Consider the following 13517-nt stretch of genomic DNA (forward strand, 5'->3'; position numbering starts at 1 on the left):
ATAGAGGGCTGTAGAATCAGTACAATGAAATTGTAATACAAATGGTGCAAACAAACACTGAAAAACTATGTATTGTAAACATAAATGGTTTATTTAAATACAAGTAGGCCCAGATAAATCTTGGGGGAAATAAGTACCATTTTATCACAGATCATATAAACCTATTATATAAAAACACACTATGCTTGAAGGTACACAGACCAAAGCATATAACCTAATTTGGAACACCTAACAGCAGTTCTAGGGAAGTCAAACCAATAGTTACTTTTTATATTACTTTCAGTAATACAAGGGTAGTAGACCCTAGAAGTTGTACCGTGACGCTCAGCAAGAAATCATTTGGTATCCCAACTGGACAATATACTTTTTTATGAATAGTGGATCACTTAATCTAGGAACAGTAAAACACCTATAAATCTGATTCAGGATAAGTTATTCGGATGTATTCTATTTCTAATTGACATTTTCACAATTGATCGCGGGAGAATTGACCTTTTCACAATTGATTGTGAAATGAAGGTCAATTGGGACATATATGCGGGGGGAAATCCCCCCGCAACTCCCCACTCAGTCCCATTCTATTTATTACCCCAAACCCACCCCACACATGTATAAAGGTAAAGGTCAATTGTGCAGAAGGTCAATTAAGACCACTATTATTTCAATTAGGACAAAAGGTCAGTTGTAAAAGGTCAATTTGGGTAATGCCAGTTATTCTAGGGGATTTGTACCTTGTGGTGTAATATTCAATTACAGTTGCTTTTCAGTTCAGACTAAGAGAAGCAATAACTCGACTTATTTTAGGATAACAGTTATGCTCAAGGTAAGTAAAACCTATACACTTTTTACAGGAGCTATCAGCCACTTATAGGCAGGTGTAAAACTAAGACTCTTTTAGTGTCTGTCTCAAACAGACATGGGAAAGCAAAACCCAATGTTACGCTTTATGAATGACTCAAGGTTATTCTAGGTAGGTAAAAACGAAGGCAGACTTATTCTGGACAGATTAACAGCAGGTCAGGGGAAGCAAGACCCAGTTGGGGACACTCGTACATTTATCCTAACAGGAATAGTGAAGTGAAACCAACAGCATTACTTTTTAGAAGAGGCACAACCAAATCACAGGTGAGTAATATACCCGTTCATCTACTTTCTGTTAGAATGGCGAAAGAGTTTCTAAGGAAAGAAAGAGGTTACATATACTTTTCAGAATGGCATAACCTTTCTAAGGTAAGTAATAACTTTTGTAACTGTTTACTCCGTTACAGTTACCAACCAACTTCGTTTGCAAGTAACATTTAAACACATATTCTCTTTTCTAGGCAAAAGGCCCAATCCTTAGAAGTCTTTCCCTTATTCTTGGAGCAGAAGGGGAGGGGTTCAGGGGGGTCACTAGGGTGTAGTGTCCAACAGGCTGGTCAGGGTAGGTTCTTAAGTAGCAAAAGTCAGAGTTCCTAAGGAAGACTGTTAGAACAAGTACATAATTTACTTTAGAGTTAGTTGAGGGTTCAGGGGCTTCACAGAAAACGCCCTAGGAGGATTCCAGCAGGGGCCTGTGTGCACTGGACGAGAGGACTCTCAATCACAGAAAACAACCCAAAACTACACAGGAATCACAGGAGACCTAAGGTAAGTAAATACCCAAGCCAGCACAGTACCTCAGCACAAGATGTTTTTGCAGCAGGACAACTTCAGGATCTGCAGCCAGAAACCTGGTCATTGAATTGCTTCATACCGAAGAAAGGACCATAGGGTGTTAGGACAGTTGTTCTGAAGTCCAACTAAAGGCAAGACTCCAATCTTAGTATAAGGCTGTACCACTTGAGTTCAGGGTAGCATAGACCGAGCATGCCAGGCTTATTTTAGGATGGAGCGAGAGCTGTAGAATCAGTACAAATGAAATTGTGATACAAATGGTCCAAACAAACACTAAAACACTATGCATATAAAAATAAAGGATTTATTTAAATACAGGTAGGCCCAGATAAATCTAGGGGTAAATAAGTACTATCACACAGTGTATGTAATCACAATGATCAAAACACACTATTTACATTAAAGATGTAGTAGGAAACACAAATACACGTAAGCAACAATACCATAGGGTGGCAGCCTTCGCACAACATATGTACCCAACGTTCCCAAAGGAACCCGAGATAAATATGGCACTAGGTTATATATTCACGGGAGGGACCCAGAAAATAACTGCCTACACTCTTTACAAAACCATACTGCAAACACGCCCTGCGTTGACTCACACGGCTAAGGGCAAGTGGGAACACGACCTGGGGCAGTCGATAGAAGACCAGGAATGGTCCCGGATCTGTGCAATGACCAAATGGATATCTTGTAATTCACGATTCAAACTGATTCATTATAAAATAGTCCATAGGACACATTACACACCCTCCAGACTCAAGCAAATATATCGCACCTCGGCTGGTACCTGTCCGAGATGTAACTCTGAGAACGCGAACATATTTCACATGCTATGGGACTGTGCTAAGTTGAGACAATACTGGTCAGAGGTTTGTGGAGCACTGGATAAGATAGCAGACCGACCGGTGAAATGGACACCACAGATCTGCATGTTGGGGGCAGAAGGGAAAATAAACCCGACGTGGCGAAAACTATTGAATCTAAGCCTGCTAATAGCGAAAAGGGTCATTTTAATGAGATGGAAGAATGCGCAATAACCCACATTAGAAGACTGGAACAGAGATATGGTGTGGGTTAACGATACTGAAGAACTCTACATAGACTCAGTTATGGCCCCCTGTAGACCCAGAAACATATGGTCCCGATATAAACAATATCTGGCGGAACTGGCAGACCTCGAAAACCTGAACACTGAAGAGAATTGACCTGCATATGTATTTATGCTTGATTAATCGAAGGGTATAAATGTACGTGCATAACCTGTGTGCAATATAAATAAAGTTGTTAAAAAAAACACACTATGCTTGAAGGTACACAGGCCAAAGCAAAAACCTTATTGGGAACACCGAACAGTTGTTCTAGGGAAGTCAAACCTTTTCATACACATTCAGTATAGGTCACACCTATTCTTGGGGAGTAAAAACCAATGGTTACTTTCAGGTTACATTAAGTAATTCCAGGGCAATAAACCCCACCAGTTGTACAGTGACGCTCGGTAACAAATCACATAATCTGTCAACTGGACAGTATACGTTTTGTGAATAGTGGAACACTTATTCTAGATACAATAAAAACCTACAACTACGTTTGTGATAAGTTATACTAGAGGTGAGTAAAACCTAAGGATGTAATATTCAATTACAGGTGCTTTTGAGATCAGTGAAACACAGATTGAGATAAGCAGTAACTCTTGTAACTTCTTTTTAGATGGCACACAGCTAACTCAAGGTAAGTAAAACCCATATACTTTTTTAATCTCATAAGGAGTCGAGGTTAGAGCTTTCCCAGATATACTATGTCCAATGAGGGACAGTTGCAACCCAAGACTGTTTATTTACAACAGCATATGGAAAGCAAAACCCAATGTTACACTTTACTGAATGACTCAGTTATTCTAGGCAGGTAAGACCTAATGCAGACTTATACTGGACAGACTAACGGCAAGTCGGGGAAGCAAGACCCAGTTGGGAGGCACTCGTGCAATGATCCTAACAGGAATAATCTGGTGAAACCAACACAGAGGCACAACCTAATCACAGGCGAGTAATATAGCCTCACATTTACTTTCTATTAGAATGGCAAAACGGTTTCTAAGGAAAGAAAGATGTGAACCATACTTTAGTGCAACATGCATCCAAGGGAAGTAAGAACCTTTGTAACTGTTCACTCTTTAGTTATCAATGAACTCTTTTACAAGTAAGTAACTTTTAAATACACATTTTCTTTTCTAGGCAAAAGGCCCAATCCCTTAAGTCTTTCCATTATTCTTGGAGCATGAGTGTTCTCAGTTGCAAAGGGGGTGGCGGGGGGGGGGGGTCATTAGTATCTAGTATCCAACAGTGTCAGAGTAGGTTCTTCGTAGCAAAAGTCAGAGTTTCTCCGCAAGACTGGGAAAACGGGTGAGCATTTTACTTTAGAGATAGAAGAGGGTCCAGGGGCTTCACAGAAGACACCCTAGCAGGATTCTAGCAGTGGGACTGTGCACTGGATGAGAGGCGGCCTCATCACAGAAAACACCCCATAGCGGCACACAAATCCTGAGACTTAAGGTAAGTACATACCCAAGCCAACACAGTACCTCAGCATTGAAGATGTTGCTGCAGGAGGACTTCAGGATCTGCAGCCAAATACCCGGTCAGTGGATTCCTTGTTGTGGTGACTGAAAACAAGACCTCAGAAGGAACTTTGCAGCAGGGATCAATGAAGAAGGCTCTAGGCATAGTTTTCTTTGCGGCTGGATGCAGTTCTGTGGATATGGTGGCTTTTCAAGGAGCACAGAAGAAGACAAAAATCGTGGTTGAATTCTGAGGGGACTTTTCGCACTCAATTAGTGTCTCTGGAGGTACACCAGGATGCCGACGAGTTTCAGCGAGATTCGGAATTCGGAAGACTGTGCACTGCACAATGGCTCGAAATCCCATGTTATTGGGGTTTTGCAGACCCGCAAGGTCGCAGCAACGCGTGGGATGGCTCAAAATGCAGGTGGTCTTGATTATAATGGGTCTCACCAGGCTCTGGGTCAGGGCTATCATTTTTTGGAGTCCCCAGGTTGATTGGAAGGAAGGGCTACAGCGGGCTCCGGTTACACAGCAGTCCCTCCGGTTGCTGGAAATAGTTTCAGCTGCACATTTTACATCTTAATCATTTAGTCCCTGGTGCAGGTGAGTGTCGTGTCCAGTTGGGCCCCACCCCCATTTTGGGCTTTAAAAAGTAGCTTTTGCTCCCCCATGCCCTGCACGCACACTGGGTCGCAGCCAGTGTTTGCCTTCCCTTATCCTGCCTCCCGTCACTTCCACCTCCCCTGATTGGTCCACGAGTCCCGTAAGTATCACATTGCTAGGGAAGCCCTCTGACCGTTGCTGCGGCTAAGGGCCCTAAGGCGAAGGGCAGTCCCTACTGGCAGCCCCTAGAGTTGTCTGCAGGTTTTAGTCATTCCGAGCACGCTTCCAAGGTTAAGTTCCTACTTAACCTCTTACCCAATTGCCCGGATACTACACAACGCTGAGAACAAGCAACAGGTTAGGAAGTGCTGGCCACCCTACACCCGTCTGCTGTAGCAAGACCCGCCTACTCCAAAATCAGCTGCTCGCAAGTTGCCCGCTCAAACCTCGACTCGCCCACAACAGCATAAGCACCGCCCCACACAAGAACCATTCAGGCCAAAACAGCATTCTTCCTTTATCTCTAATCATCGGATTTAACCAAACGGAAGCTTGTGGTGATTTAAGAGCATCAACCCCCAACCGTTCCAGTAGACTTCGCCAAGCCTCCTGTAAAAATGATGTGGTAGGTATCCTCCCACCTCCCAACTTCGTTCGAGTAGTCAAGAGTGCTCTCGAGTCCAACGGGCCAGAAACGCTCGCCTCCACAAACGACCAATCATCAGACTCACCAACCAGAAATGGAACAAATGACTGGGCCGAAAACGCCAAGTGATAGGCTTGAAGGTTTGGCACTCCCAACACACCATGATCCACTGACAACTGGAGTGTCCAAATTTTGATCTGTGGGATCCCAAATAAACTCCTGCATTATCCACTGAAATTCCTTCCAATAGTGCAGACGTATCTTCAGAGGCAACATGCTAAGAATGTAATTCACTGTTGGGGCCCAAGTCATTTTTAGGGCTTTAACCTTACCTCACAGTGATAGATTCAGTAATGACAATCTTTCTAAATCCATCTTGAAATCTTTACAAACCTTCTTCAAATTCTCATCAACCACGTCGTCAACCAAAGGTGTCAACCTGATACCCAAGTAACGTATTCTCGTTTCACACCACCTGAAGCCCATGGACGTGACCAAAGACTTATCACACGAATAAGTAAGGGGTATGACCTCAGATTTTATCCAATTAATTTTGTAACCAGAGGCCTCATGAAATCTGGTTCAAAGTTGCATTAAAATGGGTAGCAAACCACTTAAATCCTACTAAACCAGCAAAAGATCGTCGGCATAGAAACACATTCTACATAACCCCCCCCCCAACAATTCACCCCACACAACTACGATTCATTCCTGAGCGCAATAGTCAACGGCTCAATTGCAATGACAGACAAAAGTGGGGAAAGGGGACAGCCTACGCCTGGTGCCCCTTTCTAGTTGAAAGGATTCTGAACTCAAACCGTTTGTTTTCACATCCGCAGTAGGATTCGTATATAATGACTCAATCCAAGAAATATAATCCTTACCTATATTCATCTTGCGTAGAACAGAGTATAAGTACTCCCAATGTACTCGTTCAACCGCCTTTTCAGCATCGAGAAAGGACAGCAATATCCTTATGAGTTCAAGACCTGACCCATTGTAACAATCTACGGATGTTGCTCGAGGTACGCCTATTGTTTAGAAATCCTGATTTATTATCATGGATTAATGATGGAAGAAACTTTTCAATTCTCAAGGCCAGGACTTTGGACAAGACTTTATTATTGGTATTAATAAGACTAATAGGGTGGTAGCTAGATGGCAAGTTATCATCTTTCTGTTTCTTCAGAAATACCGAAATTGAAGCATGACTAGTAGTCCTGGGCAACTTCAGTCCCTTTGGGATTCCAAGAACATATCCTTCAATAATCCATGGGCCGAATCTGGTAATCTGTAAAATTCGACTGGAAGCCCGTTCAGCCCTGGGGACCTACCATTATTAAATTTTCAGATCGCCGTTCTCAGTTCTTCGCCTGTCAGTCCCTCTTCAAGGAGTAAGCTTTCTGCGTCAAATCTTTGGGACATTAAGGTTACAAAAGAAATCTTTCCCTATACCTGAAATGCCAGACTCATTACAATACAAATTCATGTAATATTGTCTAAATATACTATTAATCAGTTTGGGATCAAATGTAACTTTGCCATCAGTATCCAAGATTGAAGTAATTGCTGCATCTTAATTCCTTTTTCTTAATCTATACGCTAACCATCTATCACATTTCTCACCCCTTTCAAAATTGGTACACCGAGACTAATATGTTACGCTCTCTATGACAGAATATTATCAATTTCTCTTTTCAGTTTTCGAAGTTCTTTTAATTTTGCAATGCCTGTCTGATCAATCATCAAATCTCGAGAGATACCGCTTATTCTCAGATCCAACTCCAATCTATTTCTCATCTTCTTTTTTTCTCTTTCTGCTTGACAAGCTCAGTAAAATCCCCCATATGGTGCATTTAAATGCCTCCCATGCATTCTGCAACTCTGATCTCATCTGAGCGGTTCTCATTCACAAAGTGGTTCTACTCAGAAACAATCGTACAAAATGGAAGTGTTCATTTTCCAGGAGAATGACTTGCAGAAATCAAACCTCTGTTTCAGATGCACAGTGATCGGAGCATGATCAGCCAATAAAATAGTTCCAATATTACTCGAAAGATAATTCTCAGTAAATGCCCCACCAGTGAACAGCATATCCATCCTGGAATAAGTTTCATGTGCCCCAGAAAAAAAAACTATACTCTTGCACATTGGGGTGTTCCAACCTCCAATTATCCTTTAGATTGTGTTCTTGCAAAAGGGCAATGAGAATCCATTTTCTCATCCTGTGTATATTTACTCCTATCCACCACGGGGTCCAAAATTGTATTGAAATCACCCCCAAGTAGAATATTTGGAGAATTCAAGTCCTGAATCATCTTGTCTAAAAAAAAAAAAAACATAATCCACAGAAGGAGCATATAAATTGCATAGGATCATACGCTCCCCCTGGGTATCCACCAACAAGGCAGCCAATCTGCCATCCTTGTCGGAACGTTTTTTTCACAACTTTCAAGGGGGCCTTTTTACGAACAAGGATTGCAACTCCCCTAGACCTAGATGTAAAAGAGGATCTAAGAGCGTACCCAATTCATTCCTTTTCCAATCCTTTGATCTCATCATCAAATATGTGGGTCTCTTGTAAAAAAATAAAGCAAATATCGGCTTACATGTCATCCAGACAATTAAAAATGTTCTTTTTTTTTTATTACTTGATTTTAAATCACGTTAACATTCCAAAATACAGCACACAAATCTCCACCAGATTTCCCTATCGCCTTCCCCGCCATTGTCTCACTGTTGCCACAAAGTACTTGTCTCAGAAATAGGCACCATCTTAAGAAATGGTTGAAATTGTTAAACCCACGCAATCCGGAAAAACAAAGACTAAACATCCAACAGGACCTAAGTCCCAGGAAACCCTTCCCAATCCCCATAGAACTCAAATAAAAACAACACCGAAATGAAAAATATAAACCTAAAATGTGCCTGACAACTCCCAGCCAATACCTAACTAAAACAAAGTGTCAACCCTGGACAAAACGTTAAAAAAATGGACATTCTCCAAAATTAGATAGAATTCCACCACACACTTAAACTTCATTTGAATATCGTATATGAATCGGCTCAGTGGGCCCCTGGGATTGTATCTCTCCAGCCCTGAAATCTCTCCATTGGCTCCCAGTGGATGCAATGATTAAATTCAAAACCCTCTGCATTGTGGACAAGGCTTTCTGGGGCCTGGGTCCAAAATACCTTCAGCTATTTCTTCGCAAATACCTCCCCTCTCAAGCTCTTCGCTCCTCTACCTCCAACTCCCTCCGGGTCATTAGTTTATCAAAGAAACGAGCTGGGTATAGATCTCTATCTTCGGCTGAGGCCTCCCTCTGGAACAGCCTCCCTGCCAATCTAAAACTTGAGGAGAACCATATCCGGTTCCGGAAGAACCTCCAAGTTCTTCCTCTTTGCTTCTGCCTTCGTTCCTCCCTGCTGATCTGCTCTCTTGGCAATGTGTACCTGGCCACTCTGTCCCCTGAGTCCAGGTACCTGCTCACCCTGCCACCCTTCTGCACTGCCTTCTGGCCACTCCTTGCACTGGGGACTGTATCTGTACCCATACAGCCACCGCCCCCATTTTTCTTCTTTTTCTGCACTTATCAGACTTACCCAGTCTGCTGCCTTAAACACAGCACTTGCCACTTGCTGGCTGCACTACCACTGTTTATTGCCTCCATTTTCTATTTATTTTTATTATTTATCTGCTCTCCTCTGCGCCGAGTACCACATGCCCACATTCAAAGTACCAAAGTAGTCCCATCACCAAGACTAATGGAAGAAAATATGTATAAATACATATAAAATCAATATGAACAGAACCAAACATATTACACTCACACCGTTCAAATTTACATTCACTGCATAGCCAAACTTGCCCAATAGTGTATGTCTCAGGATGAAGCAATATGAAAATGCAGTCGAGGAGAGGTCCCCCATAATCGTAAACATCCTCCACTCAATGTTAATACTTGAAGAAATGCCTTGAGCATTAGATGGAAAGGAAAACACTGGTGATTGATACCGAGTACCAATCACCTGGTTATCTATAAAAAAAAACAGAAACCGAGATGAAAAAGGTTCATATCTTGAGACATCCATTAACAAATGGTACAATATCCTTTCAATTGCAAAGAAATATCGTATAATAAGAATGTGCACATCTTTAAAGCAGATAAAACAAATATTTAGATATGTAAAAGTATGCATAATATTATTGTGACAAGAAAGCATCCCCCTCCCCCAATAATAAAGCCCCAACCTATAGAAGGAGGTGGCATAATCAACTAAAAACAAGGGCCCAAACATTTAATCTTTAATGATCGGGTGGAAAAAATAAACAAAATTCCTAAAATACACCAACCTACAATTGTCAGTGTGGGGCCATTATAACAACTGGTGTAATACTATAGCACCACCTCACACATGCATTCATCCTTCTAAAGTCTAATCAAATTGCCTATAATATAAGCTAGACATGTGAAATAACATGAATAAAACGACAATTGCCAAAATTCCCGAAAAGAATAAATGATGAGGAACAGAAAGGGGAGAAAAGGAATAAGAGAAAGGAGAAGAGTCAGGGGACTCGAAAATGTATACTAAACAAATAAGCCCTTTACTGAGATCTCAAAAATTGTTCCCTTCCATCAGACATCAGGGCCACACAAAAGGATCAGAAAGGAAGGGTATCCATGGTCTGTGACATGTTGGACAAATGGACAGAAGGTACCAAGTCGGAAACCTAGCAGGATACGTATTTAAAAAACAATAAAATCATAGAACAGCATCAATGTAACGGGGAATAATTCCGGGTCGAACACTCCGATAGACTGCATGGCAACAGGGGAGTGAGTGGAGAGATGCCGTTCCAGGGTTAATGACATAGACCTCCAAGTACGGACAGCAGAAACACAAAGGCTGCGTGGTATGTGAATGCAAGTCCATCTATAAACCCGTATAAACATTCATAGTTAATCACTTCAAATGACAGTAAATTATCAAGGGGGTGAACTGAGGGACCCCATGGGTTAGTGTCTCAAACCTCCGGGTGTGGGCTGTAGAAACATCCAAGCAAAAATACTCTGATAAACGGCTGAGCGCAATAGTTGGTCCTGTCAGATTCCAAGTGGTATGTGCCATGTGAATAGCATGTCAAAGCCAAAAACCTTTTACGGAACTCTCGGGGATGTGGTTTTTGAAACGCTCACCTGCACAATTAGCTGTAGACTTTGCATTTGCAGAAGTGACTGAGTGCGTAGAAGGCACTGTGAGACTAACTGTACTCACACGAAGGCACGTTGGTTCCACTGTATTGAGATAGGGTCTGCTGCCTGTGGCTCTCCACACGCCTTTAGATTCCATTACCCAATTTGACAAGAGCATGCATTCGCGGTGCACGCCAAAGTTTGATGAACAAGGGCGCTGAGATAACGATAAAAACAATAAAGAAACGTGCCCAGGAACGTCGGGTCAGCTGATACGTGTGGGAACTTTAATGAATCCAGGTTCTTTACTCGGACGTACCAAGCAAGGCAAACAATGAGGAATCCAACTTTGTTTACGTTCGTAAATGAAACGTTGACCTGTTCTGAAACACGGGCGCCATTTTATTAAATGAAATTAACCTTTGACCAAATCAAAAGGCAAAACATATATTAAAATAAAATAGTTACCAGTACCAGCCAGGAGACCGGAAACATCAGGTCAACTTTTGGAGAGGTGGTAGCGTCCCCTTTACAATTTTCCAACCATTGCAGGGCTTGTGCAGGGTCTGAAGTAGTCTTTTCATCATCTGGTAATTCCAGAGTCCTCACATTATTCCTGTTTAAAAATACTTTCACGTTCAGCTGCTTTAGCACTCTTAAAAGACCTTTTCAATAGCAGAACCTCTTTGGGGTAATCTGGATATAGGAGAACAGGGTTACCTTTATAGCTAGCGTTCCCTTTGAGTCTAGCAGAATTCATTAGATCTTCCCTTGTTTTAAGGCTCATAAAAGTAATCGGGATGTGTCTTGCCCTGGGACCATGATGCTTCCCAATCCTGAAAGCATGATCAATATCACTCGTGGAAATTGAACCAAAGTTGAAGCTTTCCTTAAACACCTGAATTACTAAAGGGATCAGGTCTTCCTTCACAGATCCAGCCAGGTCCTCAACACCAACCAGTCTCAAATTGTTCCCCCTTAGTCTCAAATCCAGCTCCAAGTGCTTTTCTTTTTCCTTCTGTAGATCTGATTTCAGATTGTTATACGCCCGAAAGCTGCCATCTATTTCTGTGCCGATAGTGACTGATGTTTTTTTCCAGATCCATGACTCTGACATCCAGTTGGGACCCTTTCATGTTGAGCTCTGCCATGGAAACCTTGACTTCATTGACATCTTGCGCAACTTGTAGGAGAACAGTGAAGACATCCCGAATGTTAGGGGTGTCTCCCATCTCCAAGATCTGCTTAGGTCTTTTAAAAACTGGATTTTCAGCCTCTTCAATCTTCTTTTTTGAGTTCATAATCTTCAATAAATATCTACAGGACCCAGGAGCTGCAGGACTAGGCTGCTGCTTCAACGCCCAACAGTCCAGAATCTTGGATTGAACACAATTTACATGCTTACTGTATGGTGAAACCTAGGCGTCTTTCTCACACTGTCTAGGAACTCAATGCTAGGTGCATTTTAGGTAACTGTCTGCCACTCTGTGAAACGTAGGCTTTTCTACTACTGTCCAGGAATCTCTAATCTGGGCATATTTTGATCACTGCATGACATCCTGTGAAACCTAGACCTTTCTCCCACTATGTAGGAATCTCAACACTAGGTGTATTTTTATCACTTCCTGACATCCTGTGAAACTTGGGCCTTTCTCCGATTACCTAGGTATCTCAAATCGAAGAGTATTATATCATTGCCTGCCATCATTGCATCCTAGGCCCCCCGTTACCCAAGAACAACCAGCAATCACCGAAATATAGTAATTATAACCAGATTCCTACCCTAGTTAACCAGGAACCCGCAATCACCCATACCCAACTGCTCTACCACTTCCAACACATAGTACTCTACCCAGAGAGTCCACCCATAGATGGAGGAACAGCCGAACCTAACCCACTAAGTGGATAGCCACTTTCAATGTGCATACAGCTATCGCAACGCAAGAGGACAAAAACCAAACCTCAACTAAACGCAAAGGCCAACAGGTGAGCTACTGCCCCTGTAAACTCAATACCCAAAACATCCGACTACCAAGGACACAAATGCCCTGATGCAGAATTGGACGCTGCCAAAGGGAATCGGAACAAGGATCAATACAAACGGATTCACACCCTCGCCTGCCTCCAGTGGAAGCCATCCCCAATACAGAATTCGCCCCAGCAAACACAACAAACGTAAGGGAAAAAAAATCTCTATACCTTGCATCATACCTCGTAACAAGCACAGAACCTCGACACTTTAACGCCACCGACATATCCAGACAAACTAAGAACCTTCTGGAATACCGCAAAAAAAGAAGAGGACCCAAGAAGTAAAAGGTACGATACCAATGCCCTTCCTCCAAATATAACAAGGGCACCGCCAACAAACACATCAAAACACGAAAGATGAGGAAGCTGTAGAATTAATCAACCCAATTGTCAACCTTCCAGATCACCTCAATGAGGAAGCAGCCCCAAGGAACCCCAACCAAAGAAGCACTCCAACATAACATCTGCAAGTCAAACGGGGGGGTCCATAAATATACCTAAGCACACCAAAAAGATTCACTGCAGCCTAATCAACGCTAGGTCAATGTTCAAACATGCCACCGAGATCTACGACCTCCTGTGTGATGGAGGTATGGACATCCTGTTCATACCGAAACATGGCTAGACGACAATTACAAAATCACACTCCATAACAGCCTCCCTGACATTAAGTATGCACAAGCAAACAGGAAAAACAAGAGGACTGGCAATGGCATACAAGGAACACATGAACATTACAATACAAGACCCATTAAGCATCAAAAACTGAATCTCTAATCCTTCTACTATCCACAAACCTCAAATTAATTATGGTATACA

The 13517-nt window shown here is 42.3% G+C and overlaps 1 protein-coding gene across 5 annotated transcripts in view; it reads left to right on the forward strand.

The window, feature by feature from the left end:
* The window catches only part of GON4L (gon-4 like), a 2357623-nt gene that overhangs the window by 300335 nt on the left and 2043771 nt on the right, over positions 1-13517 (forward strand). The window lies entirely within an intron of this gene.

Source organism: Ambystoma mexicanum, chromosome 1p (genome assembly GCF_040938575.1).
Source record: "Ambystoma mexicanum isolate Mex_15411 chromosome 1p, UKY_AmexF1_1, whole genome shotgun sequence".
Taxonomy (NCBI): domain Eukaryota; kingdom Metazoa; phylum Chordata; class Amphibia; order Caudata; family Ambystomatidae; genus Ambystoma; species Ambystoma mexicanum.